Genomic DNA, 18719 nt, shown 5'->3' with positions numbered 1-18719 from the left:
GAAAGGAGCGACTGAGGGTGGGAGTTGGGATGGATAGTATGGAAGGAAGGTCCTTGGATGCCTCCATCAGCACTGGGTAGATGACACTGGGAGAGAAGGGAAGGCCGGATAGCAAAAGGGCAAGCGGGCAGGGAATTGGACTCTGACGTGCGTCCTCAGGATTCTATTCCAGGAAACGGGAATTTGAGAGACCACAGACAGTGCAAATCCTAAAACTCTGTGGTTCCACCTGAAAGCCACTCTGTGAGAGCAAATGCCAGGCAGTAACTTTGTTGACCTTTGCGTATGTCTCTTGAGTAGTAAACTTTAGTGGAAGTCTGAGTTGATTTTCCCCCCCCTCAAATAAGACATTGTTCTGTTGAGAGAGTGAGAGAAAGAGACAGAATAAGATCTTGAAAACTTTTCAGTCAGGGAGAGCTAGAGGGCCAGGTTTGCTTTACTAAACCAATTTCTCAAATGGTAGCTGTCAGGAATTCCCTGGCGGTCCAGTGGTTAGGACTTGGCGCTTTCACTGCCGGGGCCCGGGGTTCAATCCCTGCTCAGGGAACTAAGATCCCGCAAGCCATCTGGCGTGGCCAAAAACCAAAAAATACCCCCAAGGTGACTGTCACTGAATAAGTTAGCTGACAGGATTGAGAGAATGACAGGAGAATGTTGTGCACTCAAAACCAGTTGTATGACAGGAGAATGTTGTGCACTCAAAACCAGTTGTATAGGCACGATCTGGGCAGCTGGGTTGCCCCCTTCTTTTCTTGTTACCCACTGACCGTCAGAGATTACATTATTACCAAAGGAATGTTGGGACTATTTGCAGGTGGCTGCGGTAGATGTGGTGGGTAGTGGGCTGGAAAGGAGAGAGAGAGAGATGGCTGGGAATGTACCTCTGAAATGTGGGGAGAAGGCAGGTCTTGGGAATCACTAGTTTTTTTACCCAATCCTACCAGGTGACCTGGCAAGCTTCTTTTAAGCCTCAGGCTAACTGGTCTCAATTTGAGTTCACATTGCCCAAGGCTACAGATCGTTTCTCAAGCCGTAGGTCGCTGAGTCCTAATTACAGCTTTGTCCTGCCCCATAGAGGTCGCTAGAACAGCCTGGACTCTGAAACTGGTGACTTAGTCACTGGAATACATAAACGAACCCACCTGGAATTTGGGAGGTAGGGAATGTGGGAGTAGCAGTGATCAAGTAAATGATCGCCTGTTGGGGAATTGTTCACCAGAAACAAGATGACATGAACTGCATTCATTCAACAAGAGCTTAATACAGTGTGACCAAAATGTACCTCATTCTGTGTTGCTGGGGCATGTTCCTCCTTTTCCAATCCGTTCTCCACACAGCTGTCAGCGATCTAGAATATAAATCAGATGATACGGCATTCGACATAGAACTGATTTTCCTAATCTCTTATTCAAGGACTTTGATCTTGCCCCTGCCTACGTCTCCAGCCTCTTTTTAAACATGTTATATCTCTTACTTTATGCTGATTGTAGATCCTCAGACATATAGTTCTGTTTCATGTGTCCATGTCTGTCTTTGTTCCAGATGTTCCCTCTGCTTGAAATGCCTTCCTACCTAACCCTCTTTTTTCAATAAGATTCTCTGAACCCCCATTTTCCTTCTGTTCTGATAGCACCATACGTTTAGCTCTTTTAAAAACACTTAACCATATTATATTCATATTATTTTGTATGTCTGTCTCCCCACCTATATTCTCAGCAGAGTAGACAGTCTCAGGGGTGATTATCTGACCTAACCTGGGCCAGCGTCCATGCTACATAAATTTGAATTGGGACTTTGAGTAAGATCCTGCCTTTGTATGGTTGGATCAGTAATGTAGGCACAGGAGTTGCCTGAAGCTATGTTTTCTAACATGTTGTTCCCCCAAAGGGAGGAAACCGATTTTCAAAGAACAATAGGATTAAAGCAGTCCATCCTCAGGCCCAGCTATATTTCTTTCATTTCTGTATCTTGTAGTTAAGTCACCATTTACGCTTAAGCCACTCAACTGGTTTTCAGTAGTTTGCAACTCGAAGAGTCCTAACCGATACAATCTAGGCTGTAGTAAGTGCCAGATGGCATTTGTTGAACTGGGCTCCAGTGGGAAATCTTGATTTTTGCCCTAAGGGAGCTTCCTACCACTCTAGGTAGAAAAAAATAACCTACATGAAACAATTGGATAACAATACACCCTATCATCAAGCCTCCAGTCTTGGGATGTAGGCTATTAGCATTATAGGAATGCTGAGTTTGTTCAGGCAGGAGTAGCGTTAGCCAGGAAAAGCTTCCTGAAGGTGATAGAGCTTGGCTTGGCTTTGAAGGATGGGTAGAGTTTGCCTTTGACCCATGGTGTTCCAAAAGAAGGGTTCCAGGAGGACCCCTTGCAGACCTCAGAAATGCCCTAGATGAGCCTAGATGATTATGATCCTGGCAATGATCCAGTCAACTTCAGAATCGCTAGGGTAAAGATGGGGGACCCTCCAACGGGCTATATCTTGACTGTGCCAAAAGGGTCTTTGGACAGAAATTATCCAGTGCTGACTGGGCCTAACAGTGATGAATGATGTGGTACACCTTGGAGGGGCCCTAGGAAGCTGAAAAATAAGCTGTAGTTATTTTGTTAGCCACTAGGGGCCCTAGGAAGCTGAAAAATAAGCTGTAGTTATTTTGTTAGCCACTTATTTTGTTACACCTTGGAGGGGCCCTAGGAAGCTGAAAAATAAGCTGTAGTTATTTTGTGCACCTGGAGGATGACCCTAGTGATTCTTAATCTAAACGCTGGGACTAAATGATAGCAGCTAGCTAGGCTTTGCTAACTCTGAATTGGTATCTGTGATTTTGAAAGTTCCTGTGCAGAAGGAAAAGATGTCTCTTCTCTTCTTTTTTTTTTTTTTTTTTCCTATCATTAGATATGCTAGGCCCAGTTCCTTCACGTGACCTGAGAAGATGGCATGGAATGCTTGCATGGGCACCAAATGGCTAGTTTATTCACTGCTGTTAAATTGTATAGTCTGTAAAGGCCATTTGCTTTGCCTTCCTTGCCACATGGATTTGAAACCTTAGATCTGAGAAAAAAGATCGTTTTGCCCTAGATTTGGCGGTGTCCCAGGGAGACAAAGCTTTATGCAGCTGTTCACGCAGCAGCATGAAGGTTTATTAGCTGTTAAAAAAAATAATTATGCATTTGCTATTCTTTCAGGTTACTACAGAAAAATGGAGTTACTGCATATAAAACCTTGATAATGTTTTCTATTGCCCAGGAGAAATTATACATAAGCACGCATGTATTATAAATATACTATTAATAGTTTATACTCACAAACACAACCCATGTTCAATTAACTTCAGATATTTAGTGTTTACGATGTGCTAGTTATGTGTTAGACATTAGGGAAAAAAGATAAGTAAGCAAAAATCCTTACCTGGAGAATATTCACAGAATGATAAATGCAATAAAAAGAGAAAACATACAAGGTACAGAGGAAGCACAGAGGAAGCACGAATGAACTTTATTAAGGAGACCAGGGAAGACTTCTCTGGAGAACTTCTGGCTGGCTTTTTAGGAATGAATAGGTATTCACTGGATATACATAAGGAGAAAGGAGCAGGAGGTAATTGATGGGGCAGGATCAGCAGGTACAAAGGCAAGGGAAGCAGCAAGGTTTGCTACAGGAACTCTACATAATTCAGATTGCTGGAGCATAAGATGCAAAGGCTTGGGTTAGGGAAGGTGAGCCTGAGAGGCAGGCAGGAGCCCAGTCATGAAGTCTGTCATACGCTTTGTTTTTCACATGGTAAGGAGCCAGTGATGGGATTTAAACAAGAGAGTTAAGTAAACCAATTTGCATTCATTTATTCATTCAGGCTGTCAGCTAGTTAATAAGAATTTATTGAGTCATTACTATGTGCCAAGTTCTCTGTCAGGCTCTGTGGGTATAGTCTTTCTGTTGATGGAAGTGGGGAGGACGGATAAGGGAAAACCAAATATGAATGTGATGAGCGCTCTGAAGGATAAGGGCAAAATGCTATGGGAGCTAATCTAGTCTGGAGGGGTGGGGATCGGAGAAGAAGTAATAAAATATGAGTTAACTAAGCAATCGGGGAAAGGAGGGTATCAAAGACAGAAGGAGGGATAGATGCAAAATCCCCAAGGGAGAAACTAACACGGTTGATTGAGGCACATGACAGTACACCAGGATGGCTGAAATGGGAAGGGCCTTGGGAAAGAGTAGCAGATGAGGGGTTGGGTTGGTTTGATAGTCTTCGTTGGTTTTGGTTTAATTAGACTGGGAGATTATTGTAGCAGCAGACTAGAGGGTGGGCTGTGACAGTGGAAACTGGAAGCAGGAAGAAAAAGAGAGTCTGCAGTAGTCCAAGGGAGATGTGATGAGCTGATTTAGGACAATGGCAGTGGTAGTGGTGAGAGAATGGAATGGAAAGCTCTTTGGGTGATAGGGTCAATAGGACTTAATAACTGATTTGATCCGAGGGCTAAGAAAAAGAAAGCGGTAGAGGATGACTTGGTTTTCTGCTTGGTTACTGGGAGATGGGGGTCACCAACCAAGATAGGGAGTACAGTAACTTGTTTCAACTCTGGCATGACTCCCAGCTGCTGACTGCCTACATGGACTTTGAACTTCTTGTCTCACTCTGCTGGTCAGCACTTGTGCACTCTATTAAAAAACAATGCATTTTTATTAAATTAAAAATAGCACATGAATGTAGTAAAACAATTCAAAGAGGACATATGTGTATAAAAGGAAACTTAAAATCCCCCTCCTCATAACTCCTAGTTCATCTCCCCAAAGGGAATCTCTGTTAGTAATTTCTTCCAGAAAAATATTGTATGCGCCTACAAGCATACCTCCATAGTCTTTGTAAAATTTGCACAAATCGAATCTTACGGACTGTTATGCACCTTGCTGTTTTTCTTTCTTTTTAATTTTTATTTATTTATTCTTGACTGGGTTGGGTCTTCGTTGCTGCACGCGGGCTTTCTCTAGTTGCGGCGAGCGGGGGCTTCTCTTCCTTGCGGTGTGCAGGCTTCTCACTGCAGTGGCTTCTCTTGTTGCGGAGCACGGGCTCTAGGCGCATGGGCTTCAGTAGTTGTGGCTCGCATGCTCTAGAGCGCAGGCTCAGTAGTTGTGGCACATGGGCTTAGTTGCTCCATGGCATGTGGGATCTTCCCGGACCAGGGATTGAACCAGTGTCTCCTGCATTGGCAGGCAGATTCTTATCCACTCTGCCACCAGGGAAGCCCTCCTTGCTGTTTTTCATTGTAATACATGTTGGAAATCATTCTATATCAGAACATACTTCATTCTTTTTAATGACTCTTTAATACATTGTTTCATTATATGGACATTTGTGTAGATTCTAGTTCTTCATTGTTATTCATCCTTTAAATTGATACTTATTGAGGGACTACTATGTACCAGATGTAATCTCTGCTTCTGTGAAGTAAACGGTCCAGTGGGAAAGATGATCATTAATTATAGAAATACAGAATTGCAACTATTACACATGTTCCAAAGGTGCTTTGAGAAGCTGCAATAGGCGTTTGACGTAGTCGCGGAGACCAAGGAAGGCTCCCCTGAGAAACTCATGCTTGAACTGACTACTGAAAGATGAGTAGCAGTTACCAAAGTAAAGAAGGGAAAAGAACCTTCTAGGCAGAGTCCAAAGAGTAGATGCATTTTAAATTTTGATAGGCAACCGAAAATCCTTATTATCCAAATATTCATTATCTGAGTCACCACAGTTACAAGATTTTAGGGAAAAGCAAAAGTCATTAGAGCACAACAATATCTATTTTTTGTTTGTCTTTTTTGCTGGTCATTTTTTTAAAAAATTGAAGTATAGTTGATATACAATACTATATGAGTTACAGATGTACAACATAGTGATTCACAATTTTTAAAGGTTATACTCCATTTATAGTTATTATAAAATATTGACTATATTCCCTGTGTTGTACAATCTACCCTTGTAGCTTATTTTGTACGTAATAGTTTGTACCTCTTAATCCCTACCCCTATTTTGCCTCCCTCCCCTTTCCTCTCCCCACTGGTAACCACTAGTTTGTTCTCTATATCTGAGTCTGTTTCTTTTTTATTATATTCACTTGTTTGTTGTATTTTTTAGATTCTACATATAAGTGATATTATATGATATTTGTATTTCTCTGTCTGACTGACTTCACTTAGCATGATAATCTCTAGGTGTATCCATGTTGCTGCAAATGGCATTATTTCATTCTTTTTTATGGCTGAATAATATTCCATTGTGTATATACACCACATCTTTTTTTTTTTTTTTTTTTTGCGGTACGCGGGCCTCTCACTGCTGTGGCCTCTCCCATTGTGGAGCACAGGCTCCGGATGCGCAGGCTCAGTGGCCATGGCTCACGGGCCCAGCTGCTCCGTGGCATGTGGGATCTTCCCGGACCGGGGCACGAACCCGTGTCCCCTGCATCGGCAGGCGGACTCTCAACCACTGCGCCACCAGGGAAGCCCCCCACATCTTTTTTTTTTTTTGGTTTCTTCCCCCCCACTATTCAATTATTTATTTATTCTTTTTTCTTTTTAAAAAATTTTATTTTATGTTGAAGCATAATTGATTAACAATGTTGTGTTAATTTCAGGTGTACAGCAAAGTGATTCAATTATACATGTATCTATTCTTTTTCAAATTCTTTTCCCACTTAGATATACAACATCTTCTTTATCCATTCATCTGTCAATGGACATTTAGGTTGCTTCCATGTCTTCGCTATTGTAAATAGTGCCATTATGAACACTGGGGTGCATGTAGCTTTTTGAATGAGTGTTTTCATCTTTTCTGGGTATATGCCCAGGAGTGGGATCGCTGGATCATATGGTAGTTCTATTTTTAGTTTTTCAAGGAACCCCCATAGTGTTTTCCATAGTGGCCGTACCAATTTACCTTCCCACCAACAGTGTAGGAGGGTCCCTTTTTTCCATACCCTCTCCACCATTTATTATTTGTAGACTTTTTGATGATGACCCTTCTGACTTGTGTGAGGTAGCACCTCACTGTACTTTTGATTTGCATTTCTCTAATAATTAGCGATATTGAGCATCATTTCATCTGCCTGTTGGCCATCTGTATGTATTCTTTGGAGAAATGTTTATTTAGGTCTTCTGCCCAGTTTTTGATTGGGTTGTTTGGGTTTTTTTGATATTGAACAGTGTAAGCTGTTTGTATATTTTAGAAATTAAGCCCTTGTCAATTGCATTGTTTACAAATATTTTCTCCCATTCTATAGGTTGTCTTTCCATTTTATTTGTGGTTTCCTTTGCTGTGCAAAAGCTTTTAAGTTTAATTAGGTCCCATTTGTCCATTTGTTTATTTTTGCTTTTGTTTCCATTACTCTAAGAGATGGATCCAGAAAAATATTGCTGTGATTTATGTCAAAGAGTGTTCTGTCTACGTTTTCCTCTAGGAGTTTTACAGTATCCGGTCTTACATTTAGGTCTTTAATCCATTTTGAGTTTATTTTTCTATACGGTGTTAGAGAATGTTCTAATTTCATTATTTTACATGGAGCTGTCCAATTCTCCTAGCACTACTTATTGAAGAGACTCTCTTTTCTCCATTGTATATTCTTGCCTCCTTTGTCATAGATTAATTGACCATTAATCCATGGGTTTATTTCTGGGCTCTCTATTCTGTTCCACTGATCTAGGTGTCTGTTTTTGTGCCAGTATCATGCTGTTTAGACTACTGTAACTTTGTAGTATACTCTGAAGCCAGGGGAGTGTGATTCCTCCAGTGCTGTTCTTCTTTCTCAAGATTGTTTCAGTTATTCCAGGTCTTTTATGGTTCCATACAAATTTTAGAATTATTTGTTCTAGTTCTGTTAAAAATGCCATTGGTATTGGGTTGGCTAAAAAGTGCCTTTGGTTTTGAAGTAAAAATAAAAGACACACTTTTCATTTTCACCAAGAACTTTATTGAACAACGTATTCACCCTTTTGTTCCACTACCTTCTGCCATTTTTTTAAGCCCCAGTGGACTATTTAAAAAAAAATTTTTTTAATATCTTTATTGGAGTATAATTGCTTTACAATGGTGTGTTAGTTTCTGCCTTATAACAAAATGAATCCGTTATACATATACATATGTCCCCATATCTCTTCCCTCTTGCGTCTCCCTCCCTCCCACCCTCCCTGTCTCACCCCTCTAGGTGGTCACAAAGCACCGAGCTGATCTCCCTGTGCTATGTGGCTGCTTCCCACTAGCTATCTATTTTACATTTGGTAGTGTATATGTGTCCATGCCACTCTCTCACCTCGTCACAGCTTACCCTTCCCCCTCCCCATATCCTCAGGTCCATTCTCTAGTAGGTCTGTGTCTTTATTCCCGTCTTGCCCCTAGGTTCTTCATGACCATTTTTTTTTTTTTAGATTCCATATATATATGTTAGCATACAGTATTTGTTTTTCTCTTTCTGACTTACTTCACTCTGTATGACAGACTCTAGGTCCATCCACCTCACTCCAAATAACTCAATTTCATTTCTCTTTATGGCTGAGTAATATTCCATTGTATATATGTGCCACATCTTCTTTATCCATTCATCTGTCAGTGGACACTTAGGTTGCTTCCATGTCCTGGCTATTGTAAATAGAGCTGCAGTGAACATTGTGGTACGTGACTCTTTTTGAATTATGGTTTTCTCAGGGTATATGCCCAGTAGTGGGATTGCTGGGTCGTATGGTAGTTCTATTTTTAGTTTTTTAAGGAACCTCCATACTGTTCTCCTTAGTGGCTGTATCACTTTACATTCCCACCAACAGTGCAAGAGTGTTCCCTTTTCTCCACACCCTCTCCAGCATTGATTGATTGTAGATTTTTTGATGATGGCCATTCTGACCGGTGTGAGGTGCTATCTCATTGTAGTTTTGATTTGCATTTCTCTAATGATTAATGATGTTGAGCATTCTTTCATGTGTTTGTTGGCAATCTGTATATGCTCTTTGGAGAAATGTCTATTTAGGTCTTCTGCCCATTTTTGGATTGGGTTGTTTGTTTATTTGATATTGAGCTGCATGAGCTGCTTGTAAATTTTGGAGATTAAACCTTTGTCAGTTGCTTCATTTGCAAATATTTTCTCTCCTTCTGAGGGTTGTCTTTTCATCTTGTTTATGGTTTCCTTTGCTGTGCAAAAGCTTTGAAGTTTCATTAGGTCCCATTTGTTTTTTTTTGTTTTTATTTCCATTTCTCTAGGAGGTGGGTCAAAAAGGATCTTGCTGTGATTTATGTCATCTAGTGTTCTGCCTATGTTTTCCTCTAAGAGTTTGATAGTGTCTGGCCTTAACATTTAGGTCTTTAATCCTTCTTCCATTTTTCAGGCAACTTCATAATTCCATCTTCCCAAAACTTTTTATCTTTTTGAGCAAACAGTTGTTCCAGGTGCCTTTTACAGTCTTCCAGGGAATTGAATTTTTTTCCATTTAAGAGAATTTTGTAAAGACCGAAGTAAATGGAAATCCGAAGGTGCAATGTCTGGTGAATATGGCAGATGAGTCGGATCTTCCCAGCCAAGCTGTAACAGTTTTTGCTTGGTCATCAAAGAAACATGCGGTCTTGCGTTATCCTAATGGAAGATTATATGTTTTCTGTTGACTAACTCTGGACCCTTTTCGAGTCGAGTGCTGCTTTCAGTTGGTCTAATTGGGAGCAGTACTTGTTGGAATTAATTGTTTGGTTTTCCAGGAGGAGTTCGTAATAGAGGACTTCCTTCCAATCCCACCATATACACAACATCACCTTCTTTGCAAGAAGACTGGCCTTTGGTGTGGTGGGCGGTGGTTCATTTTGCTTGCCCCACGATCTCTTCTGTTCCACATTATTGCACTGGATCCACTTTTCATCGCCCATCACAATTTGTTTTAAAAGCGGAACGTTTTCATTACATTTAAGTAGAGAATTGCATGTGGAAATACGTATGGTCAAGAAGTTTTTTTTCACTTACCTTATGTGGAACCCAAACGTCAAAGCGATTCACATAACCAACCTAGTGCAAAAGATTTTCAGTGTTTGATTTGGATATTTGGAGTATGTCGGCTGTCTCCCACGTGGTATAACGTTGATTGTTCTCAATTAATGTCTTGATTTGATCGCTGTCAACTTCAACTGGTGTACCCGACTGTGGAACATCGTACAGCGAGAAATCTCCAGCATGAAATTTCACAAACCACTTTTGACACGTTTGATCAGTCACAGCACCTTCTCCATACACTGCGGAAATATGTTTTTGCGTTTCAGTTGCGTTTTTACCTTTCTTGAAATAATAAAGCATAACATGCTGGAAGAAAAGTTGCTTTTTTCTTCCATCTTCAATATTAAAATGGCTACACAAAAATTCACCAATTTTGATGTTTTTTTAAAAATGCACGCTGATATGACAGCTGTCACATACAATCTAACAAAATTGTTAAGACTTAAAGACAACTAAGTGCTCCTAGAGCCATCTTACAGAAAAAAAACCAAACGAACCTTTTGGCCAACCCAATATTTTTGTAGGGATTGCGTTGAATCTGTAGATTGCCTTGGGTAGTATGGTCATTTTAACAATATTAATTCTTCCAATCCAGGAACACGACACATCTTTCCATCTGTTTGTGTCATCTTCAGTTTCTTTTATCAGTGTATTATAGTTTTCTGAGTAGAGGTATTTTACCTCCTTAGGTAAGTTTATCCCTAGGTATTTTATTCTTTTTCATGAGATTGTATATGGGATTGTTTCCTTCATTCCTTTTTTTTTTTTTTGCTTTTGATAGTTTGTTGATAGTATATAGAAATGCAAAGGAGTTCTATATGTAAAGTTTGTATTCTGTAACTTTACTGGATTCATTGATGAGCTCTAGTAGTTTTTTGGTGGTCTTTAGGATTTTCTATGTATAGTAACATGTCATCTGCAAACATTGACAGTTTTATTCTTTAGTGAATTGATCACTTAAGACTCCTCCCTACTTCGTACTGGATCCTATCCTTGCCCATTATATAAAAGTCTTTAGCAGTTTCTACAATGGAAAGAGAGTACAAATCAATTGCAAAGTGAAATTTCAAATTTTGTAAAAGACACAAAACTTAGTGAAGATGTTGAAAGTGATGGCCATTTGCTTGACTTCTACAAAGCCATTGACAGGTGAGGACTTGGTAAAGTTAATTTTTTTTTTTTTATTTGCGTTACGCGGGCCTCTCACTGTTGTGGCCTCTCCCGTTGCGGAGCACAGGCTCCGGACGCGCAGGCCCAACGGCCATGGCTCACGGGCCCAGCCGTTCCGCGGCATGTGGGATCTTCCCGGACCGGGGCACGAACCTGCGTCCCCTGCATCGGCAGGCGGATTCTCAACCACTGCGCCACCAGGGAAGCCCGGTAAAGTTAATTTTTGAGGAAAAGAACAAATTCACACAGAGTGACAAGATGAATATGAATAAAGAGAATAATTGAAGTATCAGGAATCATGAGAGGTCCTTGGGAAAACTGATAAAGCCACTGAATATTTTGTAAAGCTTATTCTTTATAATCGTGTTGTAAAATAAGAAGGATGCCTATTATAATATCATGCCAGTTTTGTTAGAAAAGTCACACCAGAGAAATCTGCAACCAACATTCGATTTATTGTTCAAAGAATGCGTGTATAATTGCATTAAAACTTTCTTTTACAAAGATAGAAGAGGGGTGGGATAGGGAGGGTGGGAGGGAGGAAGATGCAAGAGGGAAGAGATATGGGAACGTATGTATATGTATAACTGATTCACTTCGTTATAAAGCAGAAACTAACACACCATTGTAAAACAATTATACTCCAATAACGATGTTAAGAAAAAAAGAAGATAGAGGGACTTCCCTGGTGGTCCAGTGGATAGGACTCCACACTCCCAATGCAGGGGGCCGAGGTTTGATCCCTGGTCGGGGGACTAGATCCCACATGCATGCTGCAGCTAACAAGCCCACATGCTGCAACTAAGAAGCCTGCATGCTGCAACTAAGACCTGGCAGAGCCAAAATAAATAAATAAATATTAAAAAAAGAAGATAGAGCAGACTTTGTAGTTTTTATTTATTATTTAAAAATAAAATTCCAATTAAACTTAAAGAAGGTCTGTGATATTCTGGTTCTCATTTTAAGTAGATTTCCTCTAAGTGGTCCCTTTTCCAGTAGTGGTTATTGTTGGGTACATAGAATGCCTCTTTTGCTCAGTTATCCTCCCCAGAGGTGAGACCAATTTGCATTTACACCGGCAGTGTGAGAGAGTGTATGAGAGTGCCTGTTACTCCTCATCTTGGTGAGCTTCTGAATTATTGAGAATCTGATGGGTGAAAAAGGCTCCTTCATCGCTGTCTTTATTTGCGTTTTATTAATCATGAATAGTGTTGAGCAACTTTTCAAATGTTTAATGGCCATTTGTGTTTCTTTTTCTGAGAAATGCCCGTTACTCTTCTTTGTCTGTTTTTCTTTGGGAGTTGTTCATCCTTTAGTCATTGATTTGTACAGTCTTATTGTAAATGAAGGGACATAGTCATTTGTTTGTCATATATGCTGCAAACACTCTTCTAATCTGTCTTTTGTTCTTGACATTTTCAGTATAAAAGCCTTAGATTCTTTTGGAGTCAATTTTATTTGTCTTTTTCTTTTTGGAGTCTAAGGTTTGTATCCTCCTTAGAAAGTGCTTCTAACTTCAAGTTTATGAACTAATCTCCCTCTGTTTTCACCTAGCAATTTTATGGTTTTGTTTTCTTCATTGTTGAAATATTTGATCCATTGAAGATTTATTTTGTTATAATAAACGCGGAAGAAATTCAGGCTTTTTCTGCAACGGTTGCGTGTTCCCAACATCATTAATTGAATTATACATATCTTCTTCGCTCATGTGAAATGCCACCTTTGTTGTACGCTAAACCTTCATATGTATATTAGTCTAATTCTGAACTTTACTGTATTCCATTGATTTACCTATTTCTTCTGCATTATTAAACTCTTTTAATCTTTGCAGCTTCACGGTGCTCTTAATTTTGTTCTCCTATGCTCCTCTTTCAGAATTCTCCTGGCTACTCACGATTATGTTTTGTCTTAGATGACAGAAATGTGTTAAGATCTACTCCTACTACTGGTTTTCAGAGATTTCTCCTTGTATTTTCTGTAGTTTATGTTCTGCGTATTCTGGTTCTGTTATTTGGTGTATGAATATTTATGGCACTTATATACCCTCATTGTGGATGGTGTCCTTTATCAAAACACTTTTTTCCTTGAATTCAGTCTTCTCTGATATTAATATCATAACCTCTGCTTTCTTCTTTCATCATTTTAATGATATGTAATATGTTTCAAAGTTCAGTAATGCTGTTTTGGTTTTCATTTCGTTTTCTTAGCTCTGTAGTCTCCCTTTTCCTCTCATTCTTATCATTCCATTGTTTTATCATTTATCTTTGATGTCTTGTTTCAGTGACTCTGTGTGCTCTTGAAATCTTTCTCTTCTTTAGTGGGAACGTTTTCTCCAAGGATGGATTCATTGTCTGTACTTCCTTCTCTCCTTCCTTCTTTCCCTTGCTTTCCCCTACCCCATCTCTTTCCTATAGTATTTTTGCAGAGTTGTTATTCTACGCCTTTTCATTGTATTCATATTTAAGTTAAAGATTTCTCTGAGACATTCTCTATATATAGTGTGGTGAATTCCTCTTCACTCCCTTCTCACTTCGTACCTCTGTGAGCACTTCAGTTTGAGGACTAGGCATTGGGTGTTCTAGTCACATTTCGGTGCCCAAGGTCAGGTGAAGTTAGTGGATCCCTACTTCCTTGTGTGTAATTTTCTTAAAATGCCTATAACAGGATTTGTCCTACCTAGTTCAGTGATTATCTGTCCTTACTAGGCATCACAGTCATCTGGTGGAAACTTTCAAGTACCAGTGCCTGGGCCTTGACTCCAAAGATCTTGATTCACATGGTTTGACCTTGAAGGCCAGGAATTGGTACATTTCAGCAGCTCCCCAGGTGGGGACTCTCATGCATAGTAAGGACTGGGAACCACTGACCCAAGTGGCAGAACCATTTATTCCATGTAGATGCCAGCTTCAGGTTGTCCTCTAACTCAAGATGAAGCCTAGAACGTTCCTTTCCAACAAGTACTGAATGCCAGAAATCAACTTTTCCCACTTCATCCTCCCATCTTAGACCATAGAGATAAAATATGCAAACCTTGGGGTTTTGGCCACAAAGCACTATTATCCTGCATAGTTGTAGGGGGAAATTCACCAGGGCATGTCCATCTGCCTCTTCTTTCTGAGCCCCTAACTCCTCCAAACAGTTTTATCGTATTTAATTTCTTATTTGTTTTCCATTCTGTCCACTCTCATTTGTTGCCAGAAAAAATGATCTGTGAGTGATTATGATTGTTTTGTCTTCTCACTCCAGCATCTCTCCTAGCCTGCAAAAACCAGAATGAAGCCTCACTGACTTTCCTGTTCTTTCTTCGGTCTCCTGGCCAGATATTGAGGTGGTAAGGAGTGACTTCTCTTCTTGAGAGATTTTCCAGATCTTTTCCTTTCAGTCTGCTTTCAGGATTTTTATCCACCCACAGTTCTTTCCACTGTACTAATTCATGGGAGAGAGGGTCTTGATGAGAGCTGTATTAATTCGCAGAATCTTCTATATCTCATTTCTCTTGTCTGCAATTTTTCAGAGATTGTGGCATGAATATGAGCCTTTCTTTGCTGCTTAGTTTTTCAGAATTTATGTTTATTCTTGTTCTTTTCATGAAATTTTGGGAACAGATTTTGTGTGAACAAGCCTCACTCCACCATCTTACCCTTAGAGTTCATTTATATTGTCTTAATGTTTTTTAATGTAGCTTCATTTCTAATTATGAAGTGCTGTAATTTTTGGTTCTTTATCTTCACCCTTTCCCTTGGTCCAGGGTAGCCAAAAGCCTACGTTATCTAACCTGTGATTTGGTTTAGGGTATTTACCCCAATACTAGGATGGCCTTGATTGTGAAGATTAGCTGCTAGAAATTCAGTTAACTGTATAGGCAGTTCAATTTGTTCTTCTGTTACTGAACATAGAAATATCTTATTGTCCTATTGTCTAAATGATACAGTACCAGGACATAAGACACAGAGCAGTGTAGTTCAGAGCTGCCCAGAAGGCAGTTAGGAAAGGCCACCTCCCTCCTTTGAAAGAATTTGAAGACATATTATCTGTTCTGTACAATGTTGGGCAGTAATACTGGTTTGGTCATTTGGTTTCAACATTAATGTTTCTTGGTCTCTGGTGACCAAAAGGCAGTTAATCGGTTATTTAGTCTGCTGTTTCTTTCAACAAATATTGATTAGGTGCCCATTATATGTTAGACACTAGAAATCAAGCAATTGTGTCAAAGAGACACAACCCCTGCTCTTTTGGAGCTTCGATCCGGTAGGGAAGATAGAGCAAATCAGATGAGTAAACGAGAAAAACCCATATTTTTATCAGGTAGTGATTAGTGCCAGGGAGAAAATAAAGGCAACTAGAGGGATAGAGTGGAGTCAGATTGGGGCTCCCTTAGAGAAAATGGTTAGGTTAGTTTCTGTGAGCAGGACTTGTTTGGGTGGCTGTGGTGGTATGTGAGGAAGGGGTGGGAAAATCCTCATAGAAGATGGTCTAGGAAAAAGGAATCGACAGTTACGTAAGTCTGTGAAAAGCTGCATGCTGTATTTTTCTCCAGGAGATTCTCAGTGCAGATTAGCATAAGAAAAACTCTTGGAAGTCCTACAGGAAAGAAATCAGCTAACTTTGTACAGCTCAGTGTTTTTGAAATTTATTTGACGACTTTCATGTGTAATACATATCCCAGGGAAGGAGGCGTAAATTTTGGGAAACAGTGGACAACATGTGATAGGGCAGCCACGTTAGGTCTCAGATGCAGCCCAGTCCTTTTTTAACTGAAGCCCAATTACTTAGAGCCTGTACTTACAGGAATGTCTGTGCTGGATCTTCCCCTTCTGACTACCTTGCCCCCAACCCACTTTGAGGAAAGAGAGAGAAATTGTAAGAAAACATTTTTATTTTTTAATAAAGATAGGGGATATAAAAACATTCAGAATTGTTTTAATTAAAATAAAGCCAACAGCTATGTTGTCGTGGAATTCTCGGGGCTAGAATAATTTAGCCCTGGCTCCTGTCTCTGATACAGATGTCGTCTTGTGCTACCGACCATTGATATGTTCAGGAGACCCTGAGGCCCAGCAGAGTTGTGAGTACTCAAGGTGTCATTCAGTTAAATATTCACCAGTCTAGACTTATTCCAGTTATGAAGAAGAAATCACATTTGAGAAAGATTTTCCACATTGGAGGTTGAATCTAAATTCTGCTTAATCTGTAGTTACCCAGAAATTACAAATGACCCAAGCCCTCACTTTCCATTATCTATTCCACGAAGCTTTCAGAAACAACCACTAAGTGAATGGGTCATGGTGGTGGATACTTTCAGTCATAGTCCTGAGCTTCTCTGCTGAAATGGGCGGAAGCTTTTTCTCTTTTGGCCATGATGCACAGCTTGAGAAATCTTAGTTCCTGACCAGGGATTGAACCTGGGCGCACAGCAGTCAAAGCTCCGAGCCTTAACCACTGGGCTGCCACGGAATTCCGGGAAACATTTAAAAAAAACACACTAAGGGGCTTCCCTGGTGGCGCAGTGGTTGAGAGTCCTCCTGCCGATGCAGGGGACGCAGGTTCGTGCCCCGGTCCGGGAAGATCCCACTTGCCGCCGAGCGGCTGGGCCCGTGAGCCATGGCCGCTGGGCCTGCGCGTCCGGAGCCTGTGCTCCGCAACGGGAGGAGTCGCAACAGTGAGAGGCCCACGTACCGCAAAAAAAACAAAACAAAAACAAAAACCACACTAGGTAAATATGTAAGCTGTGTTGATGGAGAGAAGAAAGCCTGAAAACATGTGGTGCTGAAACTTCTTCCCAAACTCCCATGCATCTACTCAAATATATCTCTATAGACTTGGCTTCTGTTTTCAGGTTTTACTTTATGAAGAAGAGTCAGGTCCTTTTCAAACGTCGAGTCCTTGGAAGATCTATACCTTGGGATGTTAGCCCACTTTCAGAAGCATCAGTTTAATGGTTCTCAAACTTTATTATTCATGACAGTCCCCTGGGGGTGATCAGTAAAACTGCAGTTCCAACGTATTTCCCTGATTAAGAATCTGATTCAGTAGATTGGGGATGTGGCTCAGGAATCTGCTTGTGTGACAACTCCCCAGGTGATTCTGATGCAGTGGTCCAAGGATCATAAGGTAAGCATTAGTTTGGTTCAGAGCTCTCCCATCCACAGCCCAGAGGCCTACGCTCCTTACTTCCATCTGACTTTAGGTCTCAGCTCTGGAGCACCGCTGTTGAGAATCATCTGGTTCACCGGCACTGGCACTGATGCTACAAATTGCCAGTATTGTTTCTTCCATGGTGAGCTTGTTTCTTCCATGGTGAGCTTGTTTCTTCCATGGGACTGTACAATAGGAAAGCTATGTCAAAGTTTCTTTTTTAAAAAAATTATTTTATTGGAGTATAATTGATTTACAATGTTCTGTTAATTTCTACTGTACGGCAAAGTTATTCAATTATATATATATATATATATATATATATATATATATATATATATACACACACACATTCTTTTTCAAATTCTTTTCCATTATGGTTTATCACAGATATTGAATATGGTTCCCTGGGCTATACAGTAGGACCGCGTTGTTTATCCATCCTATATATTGATAGTTTGCCTCTGCTAATCCCAAACTCCCAGTCCATCCCTCCTCCACCTAGCCTCCCCCTTGGCAACCACAAGTCTGTTCTCTGTGTCAAAGCTTCTCAATGGATCTTTAATTTTTGGAGCCAAGAGGTCCTCCTCCCTGTTCTCCCATATAATGAATCTTCAAAATGAGACAAAGTCACTTCAACACTTTTTCTTGAGAGCCTACTAGATTCAAGGCCACAGGATGCTGTTTTATGCTTTCAAAGCAGAGTTATTAATGAAGCCTTTAAGACCTTTATAACCTGAAAAATTTATCAAAAGGAGTCTCTGTCAGGGGTTCAGAATCCAATTTCAGAATAAAAATGGAAATGTTTCCCCTGCCCCCCAAAAAACCCCAAAAACCTCCAACACCATGCTTGGTAATTCCTATGATATTGCAAAAATCAAATTGAGGGACTTCCCTCGTGACACAGGGGTTAAGAATCCGCCTGTCAATGCAGGGGACACGGGTTCGAGCTCTGGTCCAGGAAGATCCCACATGCCGCGGAGCAGCTAAGCCCTTGTGCCACAACTACTAAGCCTGCGCTCTAGAACCCGCGAGCCAAAACTACTGAGCCTGCGTGCCTAAAGCCCCTGCTCTGCGACAAGAGAAGCCACGGCAAGGAGAAGCCTGCGCACCGCAAAGAGAAGACCGTGCACCGCAACGAAGAGTAGCCCCCGCTTGCTGCAACTAGAGAAAGCCTGCGCCCAGCAACAAAAACCAAATGCAGCCCAAAAGAAAGAAAGAAAAAAAATCAAATTGAATGCGCCTGTACATAAAACATCATTTAATATTCTGGGCAATTTATTTTTAAAGAGAAACTGTCAATCTTTTGACAAGCTTCAAACTTACTCTCACAAATGTCAAAGTCAAGCATCAGGTTTATCTCATCAATCTTTGTGGGTTTACAGCTAGG

The 18719-nt window shown here is 40.5% G+C and overlaps 1 long non-coding RNA gene across 1 annotated transcript in view; it reads left to right on the top strand.

The window, feature by feature from the left end:
* Window positions 1-16206: 16206 nt before the first annotated feature.
* Window positions 16207-18719, top strand: part of LOC117196877 (uncharacterized) — a 119250-nt gene continuing 116737 nt past the window's right edge. The window contains exon 1 of the long non-coding RNA XR_007474800.1: window positions 16207-16259. This is a non-coding gene — a long non-coding RNA (uncharacterized LOC117196877). The remainder of the gene's footprint in view (window positions 16260-18719) is intronic.

This window comes from Orcinus orca, chromosome X (assembly GCF_937001465.1).
Source record: "Orcinus orca chromosome X, mOrcOrc1.1, whole genome shotgun sequence".
NCBI lineage: Eukaryota > Metazoa > Chordata > Mammalia > Artiodactyla > Delphinidae > Orcinus > Orcinus orca.
Note: the sequence above shows the minus strand (reverse complement) of the source record. Positions and strands in the feature narration are given on the sequence as shown.